Below are 19082 nucleotides of genomic sequence, written 5' to 3'. Positions count from 1 at the left end.
GCATATAAGGTCGATGTTTTCAGTTAAATGCTCCAGAAAGATTATGATTATTTTACAGAAATTCTTTAATATATACGAGTTTGTTCTTATGTATATTTAATTATCGTTCATTGTTGGTGTCAACATGAGTGTGTGCAAATTCTATAAAATAAGATGGAACCATGTGATCTGTCATTATAGGAGCAATTCATTTTCGAATAGTTGCTACAAATATGTTATATGCAAAGTCGATCCCATTAGTCTAATAAAAACGGTGAACCTGTTTCATGGTTGCATGATCTTTCCCCTTACAGAAAAATGTATTAATGAGTATACCGGTAGTTATGTGTTTATGGTTCTATAATGATTCGTCGTAGAACTGGAAAAAAGGCTGTCTAGAAATTTTCTATTTTGCAGGTCTTTTTGTTCAATTAAAACTCTGTCCAATTTGTCTTTTAGACGGTTTTTATCGTTGCCATTACATTAATTTGATCAGTTCACGTGTAACTTCTTTATAACAAATATTTGAAAATGACGTGGCTATTCACTTTAGAAATACAGGGTGATTCAAAAAGAATACCACAACTTTAGTAATTTAAAACTCTGCAACGACAAAAGGCAGAGCTAAGCACTATCTGTCGGCGAATTAAGGGAGCTATAAAGTTTCATTTAGTTGTACATTTGTTCGCTTGAGGCGCTGTTGACTAGGCGTCAGCGTCAGTTGATGCTAAGTTGGCGACCGCTCAACAGAAAGCTTTTTATGTTATTGAGTACGGCAGAAGTGAATCGACGACAGTTGTTCAGCGTGCATTTCGAACGAAGTATGGTGTTAAACCTCCTGATAGGTGGTGTATTAAACGTTGGTATAAACAGTTTACAGAGAATGGGTGTTTGTGCAAAGGGAAAAGTTCTGGACGGCCGAGAACGAGTGATGAAAATGTAGCACGCATCCAGCAAGCATTTGTTCGCAGCCCAGGAAAATCGACTCGCAGAGCTAGCAGAGAGCTGCAAATTCCACAATCAACTCGCCTAAGGTGAACGTTTTCTGTGCCATTTCAGCCAATAAAGTTTTTGGTCCCTTTTTCTTCGAAGGTGCTACTGTAACTGAACTACAGTATCTGGAGATGTTAGAGAATTGGCTGTTCCCTCAGCTCGAACAAGAAGCACAACAATTCATATTTCAGCAGGATAGAGCGCCACCACATTGGCACTTATCTGTCCGTAACTACCTGAACGTCAACTACCCGAGGCGATGGATCGGCCGCCAGGCTGCCCGTGACAGAGCACTTCATCACTGGCCTCCAAGAAGCCGTGATCTTACCCCCTGCGATTTTTTCTTATGGGGGTATGTTAAGGATATGGTGTTTCGGCCACCTCTCCCAGCCACCACTGATGATTTGAAACGAGAAATAACAGCAGCTATCCAAACTGTTACGCCTGATATGCTACAGAGAGTGTGGAACGAGTTGGAGTATCGGGTTGATATTGCTCGAGTGTCTGGAGGGGGCCATATTGAACATCTCTGAACTTGTTTTTGAGTGAAAAAAAAAACCTTTTGAAATACTCTTTGTAATGATGTATAACAGAAGGTTATATTATGTTTCTTTCATTAAATACACATTTTTAAAATTGTGGTATTCTTTTTGAATCACCCTGTATTTTACTTCAGTAGTAAATTTTTTGTTTCCTTTAAATTCGCTTCGGTACTTCATTTTTACAGCAGATATTATGTATAATAATACGACGACCGGCTGCAATCCCGAAATCTCCTTCGAACATTTAATTCGCTGGGAAAATTTTAAATTTCAAATCAAACATTCGTCAACTGGTCGTTGGTTTCTTTGAGTATTCTGTGCCAGCCGTAGCTGTGGAGAAATGATTAATGACGCTAAGACCATTCCAGGAAAATGTAAGACTTGCAGGTGATAAAGCTTTGAGAGGAAACCAATTTATCTTAAGATTACAATTGCCGCTTTTCGCGTGCAAGTTCAATGTATACGTCCTCAGTTTCCCGTATAGAATACAAACAGGCGTTAAAAACTCTACTAATGATCCGTTCGTTAAAAAAGGAAGTAGTTTCATTATTTACGTTTGATTACACGTCTGTTGGTGACCAGTGTTTTAATAAGTAGAATAAACACCATCTGATAATGTAGGTGTCTGCTCTTCTGTGATCATAAATGAACTTGTAACAATGTAGTATTGAGCCATTGATTCCAAGAGATACAAAACGTCGTAGAAAGCCTGCCGAGAAAATGACAAAAGATGGTGAAAACAATGTGAATATTATATCCGTAGTGACCGTAAATTATATCGTCACTAGGGATGTCCACCTCATCCTGATTAACGGCTGTTATAAACCCCGTAGTTCATAAGAAAGGTTCGCTCTTTCTGGCTGCAGCCCAGTAACAAACACTGTAAATAATTATAAATATTATGCACTGAATCACAAAGATGCAGATATCCTCTGCATGAAAATGGTGTAAGTCTCTTCCTTTCTAAGCATATGACAACTTGTGAAAAGAGAAAGTTAACCACTGATATACCGTGAAGAAGTTCAGGCTGTTCATGTAGGTATTAGTCAAATGTAAATGCACATGGAAAAAAAACAATAGAAAGGCTTGTCAACAACTGGTGTCATTTAAGGTTAACTAACCGCCCATGTGCTAAACAAATATCATATATTTAATTATTATAGTTATATGTTTCAGACCCAGGTGACACAAATGTTACCATTACTAGCTTCTATTCATTACAAATTCATCGTCAGATGATCTGAAATGTTACATAGTAACACGTGCTGAACCGAGGTGCCTGAAATGCTGAGCATTTCTGTAGAACATGCTAATGTACATGTTCTGTGAATATGACCGTCCTATCTCTAGTCGTTCAAGGTGTTCTGTTTTGTTTTTTTTCTGAACATGAATGTTTGCTCCATAAGAAGTAATGGCAATGTATATGACTGGGATGAGCACCTGTCATCTTCCCTTTCGTATTTTAAAACTTCGCTATATATTTTTATTATTTTAACGGACATTTGTCAGGAGGATTGATTTTCTGTTTTACTTGCCTCTGTGTGTATGCTTGCTTGTTTGTGTGTAAGAGAGAGTTTTATGAGTGAAACACTCACTAATCACATAGTTTGAATCATAGCTAAAGTAGGTGTCAGACTTAAGTTCACTGATAAAATGTTAGGGAAGTGCAGCCAGAAGATACCTGCAGAACACTCGTGCCACCGAAAAAAACTGAACTGGCAGCCTATTGACGCTATATGCAAAATATCACGAGAAATTTCAGTTACATAGCTTCAAGAACAAGTTAATGTGATGATTCTAGGAATATATTACAACTTCCTACGTATCGCTGACGTAGGGATCGCGAAGACGAGACTAGACTAGTTGCACAACGCACAGGGTTGTTTACGCAACTATTTTTCTCACGGTCTATATGTAAGTCGAACGGAAAGCCCTAATAACCGATACAATGGAAAGTATCATTTGCCAGGCACTTCACAGCAGTTTGAATGGGATGAATGTAAATCGGATCGAGCCTCGTGCCAATTTGTATACGCAAGACCGCTGATGACCTAAATACTGAGCGGCTTAACAGCGATGAAGATACGTGACTAGGGTTTAGTTTTAATTAGGCATGTTCCCGTTGTCGTGCCGTGCTCGCAGAGCAATGTTTTATTGCAGATAGCTGCTGGTAATGGCTGCGGCTATTGAGCGCAGCCCGCCGCATTGGCGGGCGAGTGGCAGGTGGCAGGATTAGTCAGGGCATTAGCGCCGTAATGAAGCATGCCCGCGAGGGCAGTTCCGATACAGCTCGCTGCCCGAGCCTCCCAGTGGGCGCCGGCCGGTAACTCAGCCCCTACACGGGACAACTGAGCCGTGGCTTTTTGCTGTCGCAGGGCGACATGGTCGCAGTTTATGTTTTAATAACCAACCATTTTTGATATTTTTTAGATATTTTTGGAGACAATACACGACCAAGTATTTAGTTACGATATGATATTAGGCACTGAAGTGAATTCCATCATTACGTTAAATTGATATTCCAACCCTCTCTATCGAGTGAGTTAGCAAAAAAATGGCTCTGAGCACTATGGGACTCAACTGCTGTGGTCATAAGTCCCCTAGAACGTAGAACTACTTAAACCTAACTAACCTAAGGACAGCACACAACACCCAGCCATCACGAGGCAGAGAAAATCTCTGACCCCGCCGGGAATCGAACCCGGGAACCCGGGCGTGGGAAGCGAGAACGCTACCGCACGACCACGAGATGCGGGCTGAGTTAGCAAAGTTGATACATCCTACCAGGTCATCAGATTATTCTTCCCTTATCTAACTGGCTAAAAACAGTCTTGGTTGCAATTTTACTTGACTCGCTCCTGCGAACGGGAACGCGCTATGCAGATCTTGGTGCCTCTCGCGTCCATCTAGAAAAGATAACCTGAAGATACCTAAATAAGGCGAAACGCGTCGTTGAAAAATAAAAAAACTAAAATTGCAACCAAGATTGTTTTTAACCAATACTGTTAAGCACTGGTTTGCTGTATGCCACATATGGATTGGAAGAATTCCCTATCTACTTTTCGAGCTGCTGGTCACCTTCCCTGACTTGTTAAACATATTACATCTAAATGCTGTAGTTTCTACGCTGGTATATTTGCATCTACATCAATACTCCACAAGCCGGAGAGTACTTAGCATTCCAGCGTCACTTCACCCTTTTCCTGTTCGAGTCGGGTATGGCTTATGGCGTTTGCTGGTAATCCTCCATGTGGAATCGAATCTCTCTAATTTTATCTTGATGGTATTTTCGCAATATATTGGATGACTCTTCGGAATGTAATCTCTCGGAACTTTACCAGTAGACCACAAGATGCAGAACGCCGCTCTTGCAGCGTTGACTGGAATTGGCTGACCACCTCCCCGACCCGCGCTTGCTGAATGAACCTGTAACGAAACGTGGTGCTCTCCTTTGGATCTTCTCTATTTGCACTATGAGTTCTATCTGGTACAAATTCCATACTGACACACAATATTCAAGTAATGGTCAAACGAGTATTCTTAGACTACTTCCTTTGCTTCTGAACTACATTTCCCGAGGATTCTGCCAATGAATCCTAGCATGCCATTTGCTGTACTCGCGATTAAATTTACGTGGTTATTCCGTTTCAGACCACTCCGTACACATGCACCTAGGTACTTTACGGAAGTAACAGCTTCCATTGATTGTTCTGCAATTCTGTAATCATAAAATAAAGGACTTTTTTCCATGTGGTCAAAGTACGTTACTTTTGTCTACGTTGAGGAGGTCAATTGCCACTCCCTGCACCAAGCGTCGATCTTCCGCAGGTTGCGCCTTCTCTGTGTACAGCAGCATCATCCGCAGAAGGCCACACATGTAAACTACTACTTCATTTATATACAGGGTGAGTCTCGGAGACATACAAATATTTTAATATGTTATTTTTCAGGTAAAAGTAAAGATAAAAGTTCATGTAAACAAAGGTCCGCAACTGTTTAGTTACGGAGCTACAGCTAATAAAAGATTTTGCCTGAAATTTAGTAACCATCGCAAAACTGTACGAGGTTAAAGTGAAGCACGATTTCCATTTATTTTATTCTTATTGATATGGTGAATCTAATAAAATATGCCCTACACGCATCTGCAGTAGTCTTCCAGAACATCCAGAGAAGCAAAGGCGTAATTTCGCAAAATTTTTCATTTATAAACTACTTGGCTCAATTTGTTTTTTAAATTCCAGACAATAGCACAAAGTTTTCAGGAGAAGTTGTAGAGAATTTAATTTTGGAAAAATGATGCTAATAACGTTAACTAAAACTGTATGAATATGTCAGATAATATGCTTTTATTAATACCATGGTACACATGAATTCATGTTAAACTGGAGAAACAAAGTTCAATGATAAGGAAGTTGTGCAGTGTACATACAATTTCACAATACATTTACAATAAATGTTCACAAATGTCTCCACCGAGTTCAATGCATTTAGCTGCACGTGTATGAACAGATTTTGTTGCTCGTTTCAGTTTCACAGGGCTGTTCTTAATTTCGTCTACTGCATTCATAACGTGAGCAAGTAATGCCTCACGTGTATTGACTTTGTCCTCATAAACTATGTCTTTCATCCATCCCCATACACAAAAATCCTTTGGTGTTAAATCAGGTGAACTGGGTGGCCACAGACGTGCAGCACCACGACCAATCCATTTGTGGGGAAAATGTTCATTTAAACGTATAGTAACGACGTTGGTGAAATGTGGGGGCACGCCGTCATGCTGAAAATATATTTGCAATCGCCTAGCAAGTGGAACATCTTCGAGTAGACTGGGCATTTCTTCTTGAAGCAATTGTAAGTACGTCTCGCGAGTTAAACATTCTGGGAAAATGAATGGTCCAATAAAGTGTGTGTTCTTTACACAACGCCACACGTTTATGCTAAATCGCTGCTGGAAATTGCGTTGAACTGTTGCATGTGAGTTTGCTTCAACCCATACGTGCTCGTCATGTAAATTGTTTATACCATCTCGAGTATACTGTGCCTCACCAGTAAATAAAATATATTTGTATAACTGCCCATTAGTATTTAACCAACTGCACAACTCGAAGGCAAGGGTGGGATTTCTCGGATATAAATGATGTACTTTTTGTTTATGGTAAGGATACAGATTATTGTACTTCTGTGTAGATTGTGAAATGCCTAATCGTTGAGAGACACGTCGTGTACTGGTTCCCGGGCTACGTTGAACAGCACCCATAATATCCTCATCATCGTCTTCACGTATCGAGCGCTCGTTCTGATTATGAACGCTACGTAGAGAACCTGTCTCCCGTAAAATTCGAAGTACTCCGCTAATGGTTCGTGAATTCAGAACCCTCCGAGTTGCATAACGTAGGCGATATATGTTAACTGCAGCTGTAGCATTACCATCACATTTGCCATAAATTAAAACCATATCGGCGTATTCCTCTGTCGTAAATTTCAAAAGCATCCCTATTTCATAAATAATCTACAAACTACTATTATCACTATGTGTTGTTACTTAAATACACTGTTGTTATTACGTTCTTTCACTGAACAATACAGAAAACTAACTCGTTTAAAGGTAAGGAAACGACTTAAATAACTCACTAACGGTTGCCAACAATGACTTAAACGTTTCTACATTCTTAATGGAAAGTAAACAAATTTACTTGTATAATAATCTCCGCTTCTCTGGATGTCCTGGAAACCTACTGCAGACGCACGTCTGGGACATGTTTTATTAGATTCACAAGACCAATAACAACAAAATAAATGGAAGTCGTGCTTTACTTTAAGCTCGTACAGTTTTGTGATGGCTTCATATTAGCGAAGTTGCTAAATTTCAGGCAAAATCTTTTATTAGCCGTAATTCCGTAACCAACCATTTGCGGACCTATGTTTATATGAACTTTTATTTTTAGTTTTACTTGTAAAATAACATATTAAAATATTTGTATTTCTCCATGCAAATAGTTGCAAATCTTCGTGAATCACTCTGTATAATGTGAAAAGTAATGGTCCTATAACACTCCCTGGGCCACGCCCGCAGTTACTTTTACGTCTGAAGACTTCTCTCCGTTCAGACTGGCGTACTATGTCCTGCTTGTCAGAAACTCTTCAATCCAGTCACGCAGTTGGTCTGAAATTCCACATGCTTATTAGACAGCAGTGCGCATCTGTATCGAATCCCTTTAAGATATATAATGGATGCTTTTGGAGAACTATTTTTACATCTCAGGCATCAAAAATCGTCGCCGGAATCTCAGCTACAAGTTGCACCTGGTGTAACTGTATCGACTGTAGTGAGTATCTATTTATTTCAACTTTACGAATGCTCTATTCCTACGTCTCTTGACTTCTGTGATTCATGAAACACTTATAAACATTTAAATACAGAACGTAGAAATGGTATAATTTTCATAACTCTGGACAGTTTTTAATAACGGGGTTGGTACACAACAAATCGTAAGAGATTATTTTATTTCATCACTAACGTACAATCAGACTGTTTCTGTCGACTGTGGATTGTCACTTTTTCACGTGCACGCGCTACAAATCCACTATGTAATTATAATAATAATGTTCACAGTATTTTCGCCCATGGAAATGCTTCTACAATGAAATGATTAGTTAAATGTGAGAGGGAAATCTGCAATCTGCTTACTGGTTGTTCAAAATATAAATTCTTGTCACACTTTTAATGCGCACATCACTGTTAATTTTTGGCTTTTGTTGCCATTGTTTTCGAAGCCCGGACACATATGCTAAGAAGTCTCTCCTATCTCTTATGAAGACGGCGAGTGATGCTACAAGTATTGCTGTTCTTGAGCACGATTCGAACTCCTCAAGCAGTTTACGTCACAGCTCGAGATACCTCTGCTTCTGCCCCATCTCTCGCCCTTCGATGTAGGCACTGCTGTTGATACTATCTCCATGACATGTCTTAGTGTTATTAATGTACTATAGATTTCACTAATAAGAATAACTGTGAAAAACAGTCTGTGTCAGCTATGCAGCAGGCTATAACGCGAAACGGCAACACCAGTGACAGAATCAAAAATGCAGCAACTGAGATGAACAGACTACGAGAACAGAATTATATGTCAGTATTACTGCTGTCTAGAATATAATGGAATTTACTGCCAAAATTATTTACTTGAAATTAAAAGGAATCTTATCCTATTTCATTGTGTTGCTTAGATGGCGTGGCGCCTTTCCTGCTTTTGCAGGAATATACAATAAACTGATTATTTATGCTCTTAAACGTCAAATTTGCTTGGATGAAACAGCTTTTCTGAGAAGTACAAATCTATTCAGAGCAGTATATGAAGGAATATCCAGTTGGAACTAATATTTCCAATTTACTTATTATCGGTGATTATCAATATTTGACCACAACGTACGATACATCGTTGTAGAAGCACGATCATTTATTAAACAGAAAAAGCGCATAAAGAATTTACATGCACTACGCCTACGCAAAAATTTTATGTAGTAATCAATCATTCCTCAACTGAGACAGTGAAAATCCACATTTTTCCGTCATGTATAGGTCACACATCGGTTCTTCTATGCTCATAAATCGGTGGCAGAGCCTGAACATGTTTAATCATTTGCCATCACATTTTCGTTATTCCACCTACATATACCTTTTTCAGTGTTAGTCGGAGTTGTTCAACGTTCATACAGTTGAAGTCCAGAAAATCTCACTCCAGTCCTGCTTTTCTTTCCCTTCTCCATCAACCTTTTCAAATTGTCCGTTCCTCTGAGTTTATACTTACATTTAAATCTCTGGGCATTGCTTTCACACAACAGAAAATATACACTTACATACTTACAAAATTACATATTTTGACTAACATAGACAATATAATGAAAGAAAAACCACAGAAGCGCAATTAGGACCCGCGCTCTGAGGGTTCCATACAAACTTAATAATGTGTGTAAATAGTTCACTCACAGATTTTGAAGAGTGGGTTTGCGACATAAATAGCTGTATCTTTTAATTGCTTTGATTTAGAACAGTGGTTCTTAACCTGGGCTTAATTACCACCTGCGGAGTAAAAAGAAGTTTTCTTAGGGGTAAAAACGAAGGGTTCGATTGCGTTTCGATCAACAAACTAAATAATTCTTAAAAGGTCGTGTTGTTATCATTATTTCATGAGCTTGTAATACAGATTACGTAAGTTACTAATAACTGCATTGTTTCAAATACTATCATTAATTTGTGACACAATGTGTTGTAGCCTGTTAAACGAACATATCAACATCTTCCTCACGTAGTCCACTCAGTCACACATATTTTTCACTTTATACCATGTATCTATGGCAGTATAATACATGTACGTCACATATGATTAAATATCTCGTGAAAATGTTGTCACCGATTTGTAGGTAAATCCCACAATGGACTAGAAACTGATTAGTTACTTATCTCTACAGATAAACGAAAAAGTGGGTTACGGACGGAAAAGACCCACCGTGGCTCAACAGCGCAATGCGGAGAATGCTCAGGAAGCAAAGACAGTTGCACTCGCGGTACAAGAAAGATCGGGAGAATGAAGGCAGGCAAAAGTGAGTAGATACTCGTGCTGCTGTAAAAAGAACAATGCGCGAAGCATTCAACCACTACCACCGTCATACCTTAGCAAAAGATCTTGCTGAAACTCAAGGAAATTCTGGTCTTACGTAAAATCAGTAAGCGGGTCGAAGGCTTCCATCCAGTCCATCAGTCTGGCCTGCAACGGAAGACAGCAAAACGAAAGCCGAAATTTTAAATTTAGCATTTGAGAAATCTTTCACGCAGGAGGATCGTACAAACATACCGCCGTTTGAGTCTCGTACAGATTCCGGTATGGAGGACATAGTGATAGACATCACTGGGGTTGTGAAGCAGCTGAATGGGTTGAAAATAAATAAATCGCCAGGTCCTGATGGGATTCCAGTTCGGTTTTACAGAGAGTACTCTACTGCATTGGCTCCTTACTTAGCTTGCATTTATCGCGAATCTCTTGCCCAACGTAAAGTCCTGAGCGACTGGAAAAAAGCGCAGGTGACACCTGTATATAAGAAGGGTAGAAGGACGCATTCTCAAAATTACAGACCAATATCCTTAACATCGGTTTGTTGTAGGATTCTCGAACATATTCTCAGTTCGAATGTAATGAACTTCCTTGGGCCAGAGAAGTTGCTGTCCATGCATCAGCACGGCTTTAGGAAGAATCGCTCCTGCGAAACGCAACTCGCCCTTTTTTCACATGGTATCTTGCGAACCATGGATGAAAGGTATCAGACGGATGCCATATTCCTTGACTTCCGGAAAGCGTTTGACTCGATGCCCCACTGCAGACTCCTAACTAAGGTACGAGCATATGGGATTGGTTCCCAAGTATGTGAGTGGCTTGAAGACTTCTTAAGTAATAGAACCCAGTACCTTATCCTCGATGGTGAGTGTTCATCGGAGGTGAGGGTATCATCTGGAATGCCCCAGGGAAGTGTGGTAGGTCCGCTGTTGTTTTCTATCTACATAAATGATCTTTTGGATAGGGTGGATAGCAATGTGCGGCTATTTGCTGATGATGCTGTGGTGTAAGGGAAGGTGTCGTCGTTGAGTGACTGTAGGAGGATACAAGATGACTTGGACAGGATTTGTGATTGGTGTAAAGAAAGGCAGCTAACTCTAAATATAGATAAATCTAAATTAATGCAGATGAATAGGAAAAAGAATCCTGTAATGTTTGAATACTCCATTAGTAGTGTAGCACTTCACACAGTCACGTCGATTAAATATTTGGGCGTAATATTGCAGAGCGATATGAAGTAGGACAAGCATGTAATGGCAGTTGTGGGGAAGGCAGATAGTCGTCTTCGGTTCACTGGTAGAATTTTGGGAAGATGTGGTTCATCTGTAAAGGAGACCGCTTATAAAACACTAATACGACCTATTCTTGAGTACTGCTCGAGCGTTTGGGATCCCTATCAGGTCGTATTGAGGGAGGACATAGAAGCAATTCAGAGACTGGCCGGGAAATTTGTTACTGGTAGGTTTGATCATCATGCGAGTACTACGGAAATGCTTCAGGAACTCGGGTGGGAGTCTCTGGAGGAAAGGAGGCGTTCTTTTCGTGAATCGCTACTGAGGAAATTTAGGGAACCAGCATTTGAGGCTGCCTGCAGTACAATTTCACTGTCGCCAACTTATATTTCGCGGAAAAACCACAGAGATAAGAGAGATTAGGGCTCGTACAGAGGCATATAGGCAGTCATTTTTCCCTCGTTCTGTTTGAGAGTGGAACAGGGAGAGAAGATGCTAGTTGTGGTGCGAGGTACACTCCGCCACGCACCGTATGGTGGATTGCGGAGTATGTATGTAGATGTAGATATTTAATGACACACCGCAACAGTAAGTACCTAAAGCCCGTGATTTCTGTAAGGCCTATAAAGTATTATTGTTATTATTGACAGTGGTCAGACACAAAGAATTGGCAGGTTCAAATCTTCCAATTTGTGTCAGTTCAGAAGTATGGGGTCCAACGATCAATGAGTTTACAAACAATAAGCAAAGTGCACACATTTTAAAGAAGCTGCTTTTCTATGAGAGTGCAGAGTATGGGTGAGCGTCGCAGAGGAAGCATTTTTTGTAACGAGTACGTACCCTCAATGTGGACAGCTTTCTGTTCTGAGAAGCAGTCGTAGATAGAAATCGATATGCACTGAGAATTACTTCAGCATTCTATTAAAAAATATTGTTGGAGGTAAGCAGTACCAGTTGTCTCATAGGATCATTAGTTAGTGATTTCATAAAACACGTACAAAAAGTAAATGCAGCTTATGTTCCGTTATTTTGAAAATAAATTTTCAGATAAAATTATTTTCATCCTGCAATTTAGTTAGGCAGTAATGTTGGTAATAGGGGTGGCTGGGGGGTGAGAAGAACAGCGGAGGGTTACTAGCTAATATCTGTTTTCACTCAGAGGTACTGGTAACAGAAAGGTTGGGAACCACCGACTTGGAATCATGAATTTTTTACACCGGCCCGGCAAACGACCATGGACATTAGCATTTGACAAATATTTCAACTGACACCGCTAACCGCTCATGAAAATAGATGTCTTGACAGACGGTCAGACAGACAGACAGACTGAGAGACAAGAAAGTGATCCTATAAGGGTTCCGTTTTTACCGACTGAGGTGCGGAACCCTGAAAACAAAAAATATACAAAGAAACATGCCAGGGAAATTTCATCACTGCTTGTAAATACCACGCATCTCAAGATGGATCTACAGTTGCTCGAAAGCTAGCTAACGGAGGAATAGATGTTTTTAAAAAAACACTGACACAATACAGTATCAGTACAAGAATCCGCTATTTTTAGTCACATGGATAAGATAAATTCAAATTTGGATGTTGCGTGGCTTCCCTACGGCTTTTGTGCAAACGAGTTTGTGGTACGTCTCGAATGACCACTTCGTCTACGAAACGTTAAACCCTAATGTTCCTTCCTTCTTCTCGTTTTAAGGTTGCCACATACCTCTTCATTCTAATATGAATGCCGTCATCACTACACTGTATGCAGCTATAGGCCGCGTACATTTTTAAAGACAACAATCGTCAGAGTGGCTATAAGGGTTTCTAACATTAAGGAATTACTCAACTGGAAGGTGCTCTTCCCAAATTATACAGATTGTGAGAATACTCTCTCGTTTCCTAACATTTAACTGAAAATGCGTGGTCTGCTAATTTAATGATTTGACAAATACCTTCTACTATTTTAACTCTTTATGTACCGCATTTTTTGAGGCGGAGGTTTGGAATCAGACTAGCCTCTATTTAAAAAGTTTGAAGAACCGGCTTTAAACGATGACTCTATGAATATACCACAGCCCGCTATGTTCCGCTCACATAGAGATCGTGAAGAGAAGATTAGATCAATTTCAGCACCCACAGTGCATTTAAACAATCTTTCTTCCCGCGTTCCATATATGAATGATTCGGGAAGAGACCCTAATAACGGGTACGATGGTATGTTTCCTCCGCCATACACTTCACAGTGGTTTGCAGAGTATAGATGTAGATGCAGAAAAGCCACACACTATCTCCCCGATGCGCAAGACCAACATCGTTAATTCTATGCGTATCTAGCCCACATTCCTGTCTCGCTAGCTGGAGCAACGCGCGTTAAAGTTATACGAGCCGAATCAGCACTTACATGTGTCGCATTGTCATTTTTGAGCACCGTTTTCTTTACAGATGCACTGCCCTCTCCCACAATTCTGCCTACAAGTCTGAGAATTCAATTCATCTCCTCTACGGATGATTTCATGTGTTCGTCTCATTTATTATCCCTTAGTGGTATGAGCATGTATTTAAATATTATTGTAGGGGAAACAAATATGCCACTAATATCGCAATACGATACTGTCCTTGTTATGGGGATTATGTAGTATTTCTCTAGATATAAAAAGCGCTGCCATTCAGCACTCCAGTAGGAATGACTTGAAAGCAGTTATGGCTTAAATGAAAGGAGCAGGCTGTCCATTTTCATAGAAAGTTGCACCACGGGTTTCACACCCAGAATGACTATCAAGGCTTGTGCCGTTTCAGGCGACTTCATATGAAGGATTTTTTTTTTTTTTAATCGAGATTGAGGAAGAGCTTCGCAAAATCTGCTAGAAATATCTGCTATTATTTCAAAACGTAGATTTTGCTGAAGTATTTTTTCCTTAACTGTAAGGAGAACATTTATATTCCAGAATGAGATATTCACTCTGCATCGGAGTGTCCGCTGATATAAAACTTCCTGGCAGATTAAAACTGTGTGCTGGACCGAGACTCGAACTCAGGACCTTTGCCTTTGACGGGCAGGTGCTCTACCATCTGAGCTACCCAAGCGCGACTCACGCCTCATCCTCACAGCTTTATTCTGCCAGAGCCTCGTCTCCTACCTTACAAACTTTACAGAAGCTCTCCTTGGGTAGCTCAGTTGGTAGAGCACTTGCCCGCGAAAGGCAAAGGTCCCGAGTTCGAGTCTCGGTCCGACACACAGTTTTAATCTGCCAGGAAGTTTCATATCAGCGCACACCCCGCTGCAGAGTGAAAATTTCATTCTGGAAACATCCCGTAGGCTGTGGCTAAGCCATGTCTCCGCAATATCCTTTCTTTCAAGAGTGCTAGTTCTGCAAGGTTCGCAGGAGAGCTTCTGTGAAGTTTGGAAGCTAGGAGACGAGGTACTGGCAGAAGTAAAGCTGTGAGGACGGGGCGTGAGTCGTGCTTGGGTAGCTCGCTGGCACGGTAGCTCAGCGTCTTCGGTCAGAGGGTTAGCTGCCCTCTGTAATAAAAAAACTGAGTTAACTGATCAACAACGAACTTAAAAGGATGTCTTACGACGTCCGCCCCGAGCAGATGCAACGTACAAAATGAGATTTAAAAAAAAAGAAGAAGTTGGTAGAGCACTTGCCCGAGAAAGGCAAAGGTCCCGAGTTCGAGTCTCGGTCCGGCACACAGTTTTAATCTGCCAGGAAGTTTCAACATTTATATTCATTACCCTGAGAGGCCAAAACTTCATGACCATGTTCGCCGCTAGATGAAGTGCCGTCTGGTGGCGTTACGGTTACGTAAGGCGGTAAAGAAATTATACAAGTGTAGCAGAGACGAGTAGAAAATCATTTTAGTGACCATACTAGCCACAATGAGGAAATACAGTTACATAGGCGACATTGACAAAGAGCAGGTTGTTATGGTCCAGCGTCTTGGAACGAGCGTCTCAGAAACGGCGAAGCTAGTCGGATGTTGGCATCTTAATCTGTTGCTTGTCTATCGAATGTGAAGAACGGTGAAACCAAGAGTAATCGGCAAGGTGTTGGACGTCCATACTTCATCGAAGAAAGTGTTTTGCGCCGCATGCTGTAAACCACCAAGCCGGCGATCTCTGGTAGGTCTGACAACAGTACATTACAAGCTCAGAACGCTCTCCAGTGCACATTGTTGAACATCTCCACAGCTACGTGTTCCCATGTTGGCTCAATAACATCGTCATTTACGACTGCAGTACGTACGGGATCAAAGAGACTGGCTCCTGGACCAGGACGGACAAATCACGTTTCTTGTTACACGAGGTTGACAGTCGTATCTGGATGCGCCATCATACAAGCGAAGCGCTGCTCGAAGTAAGCACCGCACCCCGAACGCCGGCCAATAGATTAATATTATGCCGTTGGGGGACGTTCACCTGGGGGTTTCCATGTGATCTGTAGTGGTAATCAAAGTCACTACGACAGCTGTGAGCTAAGTGAATATTATTGTGGACAACATGCACCTCTTTATGTTTGATGTCTTCCATGGCAGCACTGGCGGTTTCCAGCAGGATAACTCTCCGTGTCATAACCACCAGCCCGTAATTTATCGGAATTGCGTAGCCTACAAACTCCGTCTTTCTGGCCTCAGATGGGTGAATCCGAACAGACCGACCGCCATCTTATTCTCAGCCAGTGACATCATTTGGATGCGGCATGGAGGGGGGTCGGGTCAGCACACAACAGGCCGGGCTGTTGCCAGTTTTCTGGAGCAGCTACTTTTCAAGCAAGTAGCTTGCTCCTCGAGTGGCATCACGGGGCTGAATGCACCCTGTTCGGTCCTCCTACAAGGAAGGAAGGAAGACTTAGTTTAACGTCCCGTCGACATCGAGGTCATTAGAGGTGAAGCACAAGCCCGGATTGTATCAGGTTGGGAAAGAAAATTGACCGTGTCCTTTCAGAGGAAACATCCCGGCGTTTGCCAGGAGCAAAAACAGTAAAATTCCTGGAAGCTACTGGAATCGAACCCGAATCCTCCGCATAGTTTCCAGACACGATAACCACTGAGATACGAGGGCGGACCAAGTTATAAGGGTCGTACAATATAACAAGTGCGGCGATTTTGAAACTTCCACCAGCGATGCAACTTTATTCACAGCTTTATAAAAGAACTAAAACATGAATTTACTTTGCTTGCAATTTAAAATGCCCATCACGTGAAAATGACCTCACGTAGACAGCTGCCATTTTCCTTCAAACACATTTCAAGTCTCTTATGGATACTAGACAATTCATCTTGCAGGACTGACACTAAAATTCGAATAACTTCCTCCCGAATTTGATCCTTCAATTAATGGATGATGATGTGGGCCACACCGGAAGATATGATATTTCAAATGACCATAAAGGAAGAAATCGCACACTGAAATGTCAGGGGACATTGGATGCCAGGAAACGTATCCGTCCTTGGAGATGAGATGACCAGGAAACAGATTCTGCAGTGTGTTAATGGAATACTCGAGTTATAGCATGTGGTCTCTTCTTGTTGGAAGAAAGTGTTTGCAGTTACAGGAAGAACAGCAATCTGTCGCCCTAAGGTATGGTTTAACATCCGAATGTAACGTTCTGTATTCACAATAACAGCATTGCCGCGGTCGTCTTCAAAAAAATAAAACACTGTCATTCCAGACGAAGATACGGTGCACCACACTACCACTTTATGACTGTGAAGTGGAGTTTCATAAAGAATTTCAGAACTTTCACGTGTCCAGTATCTAAAATTTTGCTTTTTAACAAAGCCCGACACACAAAAATTGGGCTCATCGCTTTTATTCAGACTGTCGCACCGGCCTTGTGTGTCGTTCTTGAGTTCCAGCAGTTCTTGGCAAACTCTGGGAGTTTGGCCGCATTCAGCTTTTGGATCATCTGAATTTTGTGCAATATCCGCCATAAATTGCGATCCGATATGTCATGTCGCAGTGCATGCTTGCGTGTAGAACGCCTGGGAATTTGGTTGAAAGCTTTTTCTAGTCTTGCAACATTCTCTGCCGCGCACACGCGTTTTGCGCTTCCATCCCTCTTTCGCACCATATTGTTACAACTGCCTTGCACGCTATGTAGTTCCTTAGTGGATACAGATGCGATGAACAGATTCTGTACATGAACAGAGGATTCAGATATTAATTTATTCTACATCTAACATCTGACAGTAAAAATAATACATAGCATTGTTTCTGTAGTTGCAGCATCAGTCGCTAAATGTAGCTTTGAACGTTGAAACTTATAGAGATACCGCAGATTTACAAATCAGTTAGTCTTCAATAAAGTAGCTATTCTGTAGATCACGAGCCCTGGCCACCATGAAAGTCTGTGAATGTTATTCAACCGGCAACCACACAAAATGGTGTCAGTGCATGAAAGTTCGAACTTAAGTACACCCGCCGTTGGAGCTCCAGAGAGGGATGGTTGCATCTCACTGGTAGCGGCGTAATCGTTCGTAGCAGAGGCGCCCTCGTGCGGCGGCGGCGTGCGTCTTTGTAAGTGCGGCCGACTGGATAGCGGCCGATCCCGCACGTGTCACCCGTTTCCTCAACGTTGTGTACCCACACTTTAATAGTGCCAACGGGATTGGGACACGACGTGCGCGATTGTAATAAGCACGAAATAAATCCTGAATCGCAATGTAGCTGTCGTTGTTTTTGTACCGTCACGGCAACAGCACTTTATTACCTGGTCCACAATGCCATCTCCACTAAACATCGGTACCAGGGTCAATGGTACAGGTTTGTTGTCCAAATGACCCCACTCCCGTTTCCTGATTCCTAACGTAACTGCATGTCCTGGCTTGCCAAATCGCCCGTTTCACTGCCGCACCTGTTACTTAGGTATATTTCAAAAACATATCGTGCTAAATTTAGAAATTGTAAGAAAGGTACCCGTAATTCATGCAATTTCAACCGTGTTATTTTTCGAATCTGACCTCGATAGCTTTTATATTTTTCCCTTTTTTTTGGTCTGCAAAAATGACAAATTTCTTCGTTCTGAAGCTATGGAAAGAGTCACAATTTTCGCAGCATCGTTGACGAAGAGTAGTGTGCATGCAAAGAAGTATGCAAGCAGCTGAAGTGTGCGGTATGCTACAAATTAGGTGTCTGGCATTACATATGATTGCAGAGTAAAATCAGTATCGCGCGCTGCAGTTAGATCCTGCAAATGGTGTGTCATGGAAGGAAAGACAGTCCTGACGTGTTCCTGGTGAATCTGTCTTCACATGTTTCTATATGAATGCAAAAGGATCTGTGTGCTTGGAGACTCACTCAGTAGGACATGGCACCCTTATCTTCTCTCTTCCACCCTTATCTTCTCTCTTCCTTCCTTATGACGTAAGTCATTCGCCAGTTCAGCTCGCTGTGGGTAGCGTCAAAAAGTCGACACCGACAATTTCAGAGGGTGAACACTACTCGAAGCTCTGTGGTTCGAGACGAATGTTCTGGACAGGATAGCGCTCACCTCGTGTATTGCCACTCTGTGTAGTCTGGTAAGTTTATACAGTATGACGACACATCACAGCAGCACAGTACGTTTCCAGTCGCTCAAGAGGGGTTCCCATGTGTCCGAACTTTCTCTACATCCTTGTTCACCTGCTGGGATACTGTTTTGCACGTTCTCGGAGACCGTTACATTCTACCCATGATTCCTGGCTGCTGCAATTTTTAGAAAGAAAAAATTACTGCGGTTGTTTGCTGATGATGC

The 19082-nt window shown here is 41.5% G+C and overlaps 1 protein-coding gene across 1 annotated transcript in view; it reads left to right on the top strand.

Annotated features, from left to right (window-relative positions):
- Positions 1 to 19082, top strand: part of LOC126175368 (protein kinase C-binding protein NELL1-like) — a 931698-nt gene that overhangs the window by 49642 nt on the left and 862974 nt on the right. The gene's annotated exons all lie outside the window — the stretch shown is intronic.

The sequence above is a fragment of the Schistocerca cancellata genome, chromosome 3, assembly GCF_023864275.1.
Source record: "Schistocerca cancellata isolate TAMUIC-IGC-003103 chromosome 3, iqSchCanc2.1, whole genome shotgun sequence".
Classification (NCBI taxonomy): Eukaryota; Metazoa; Arthropoda; class Insecta; order Orthoptera; family Acrididae; genus Schistocerca; species Schistocerca cancellata.
Note: the sequence above shows the minus strand (reverse complement) of the source record. Positions and strands in the feature narration are given on the sequence as shown.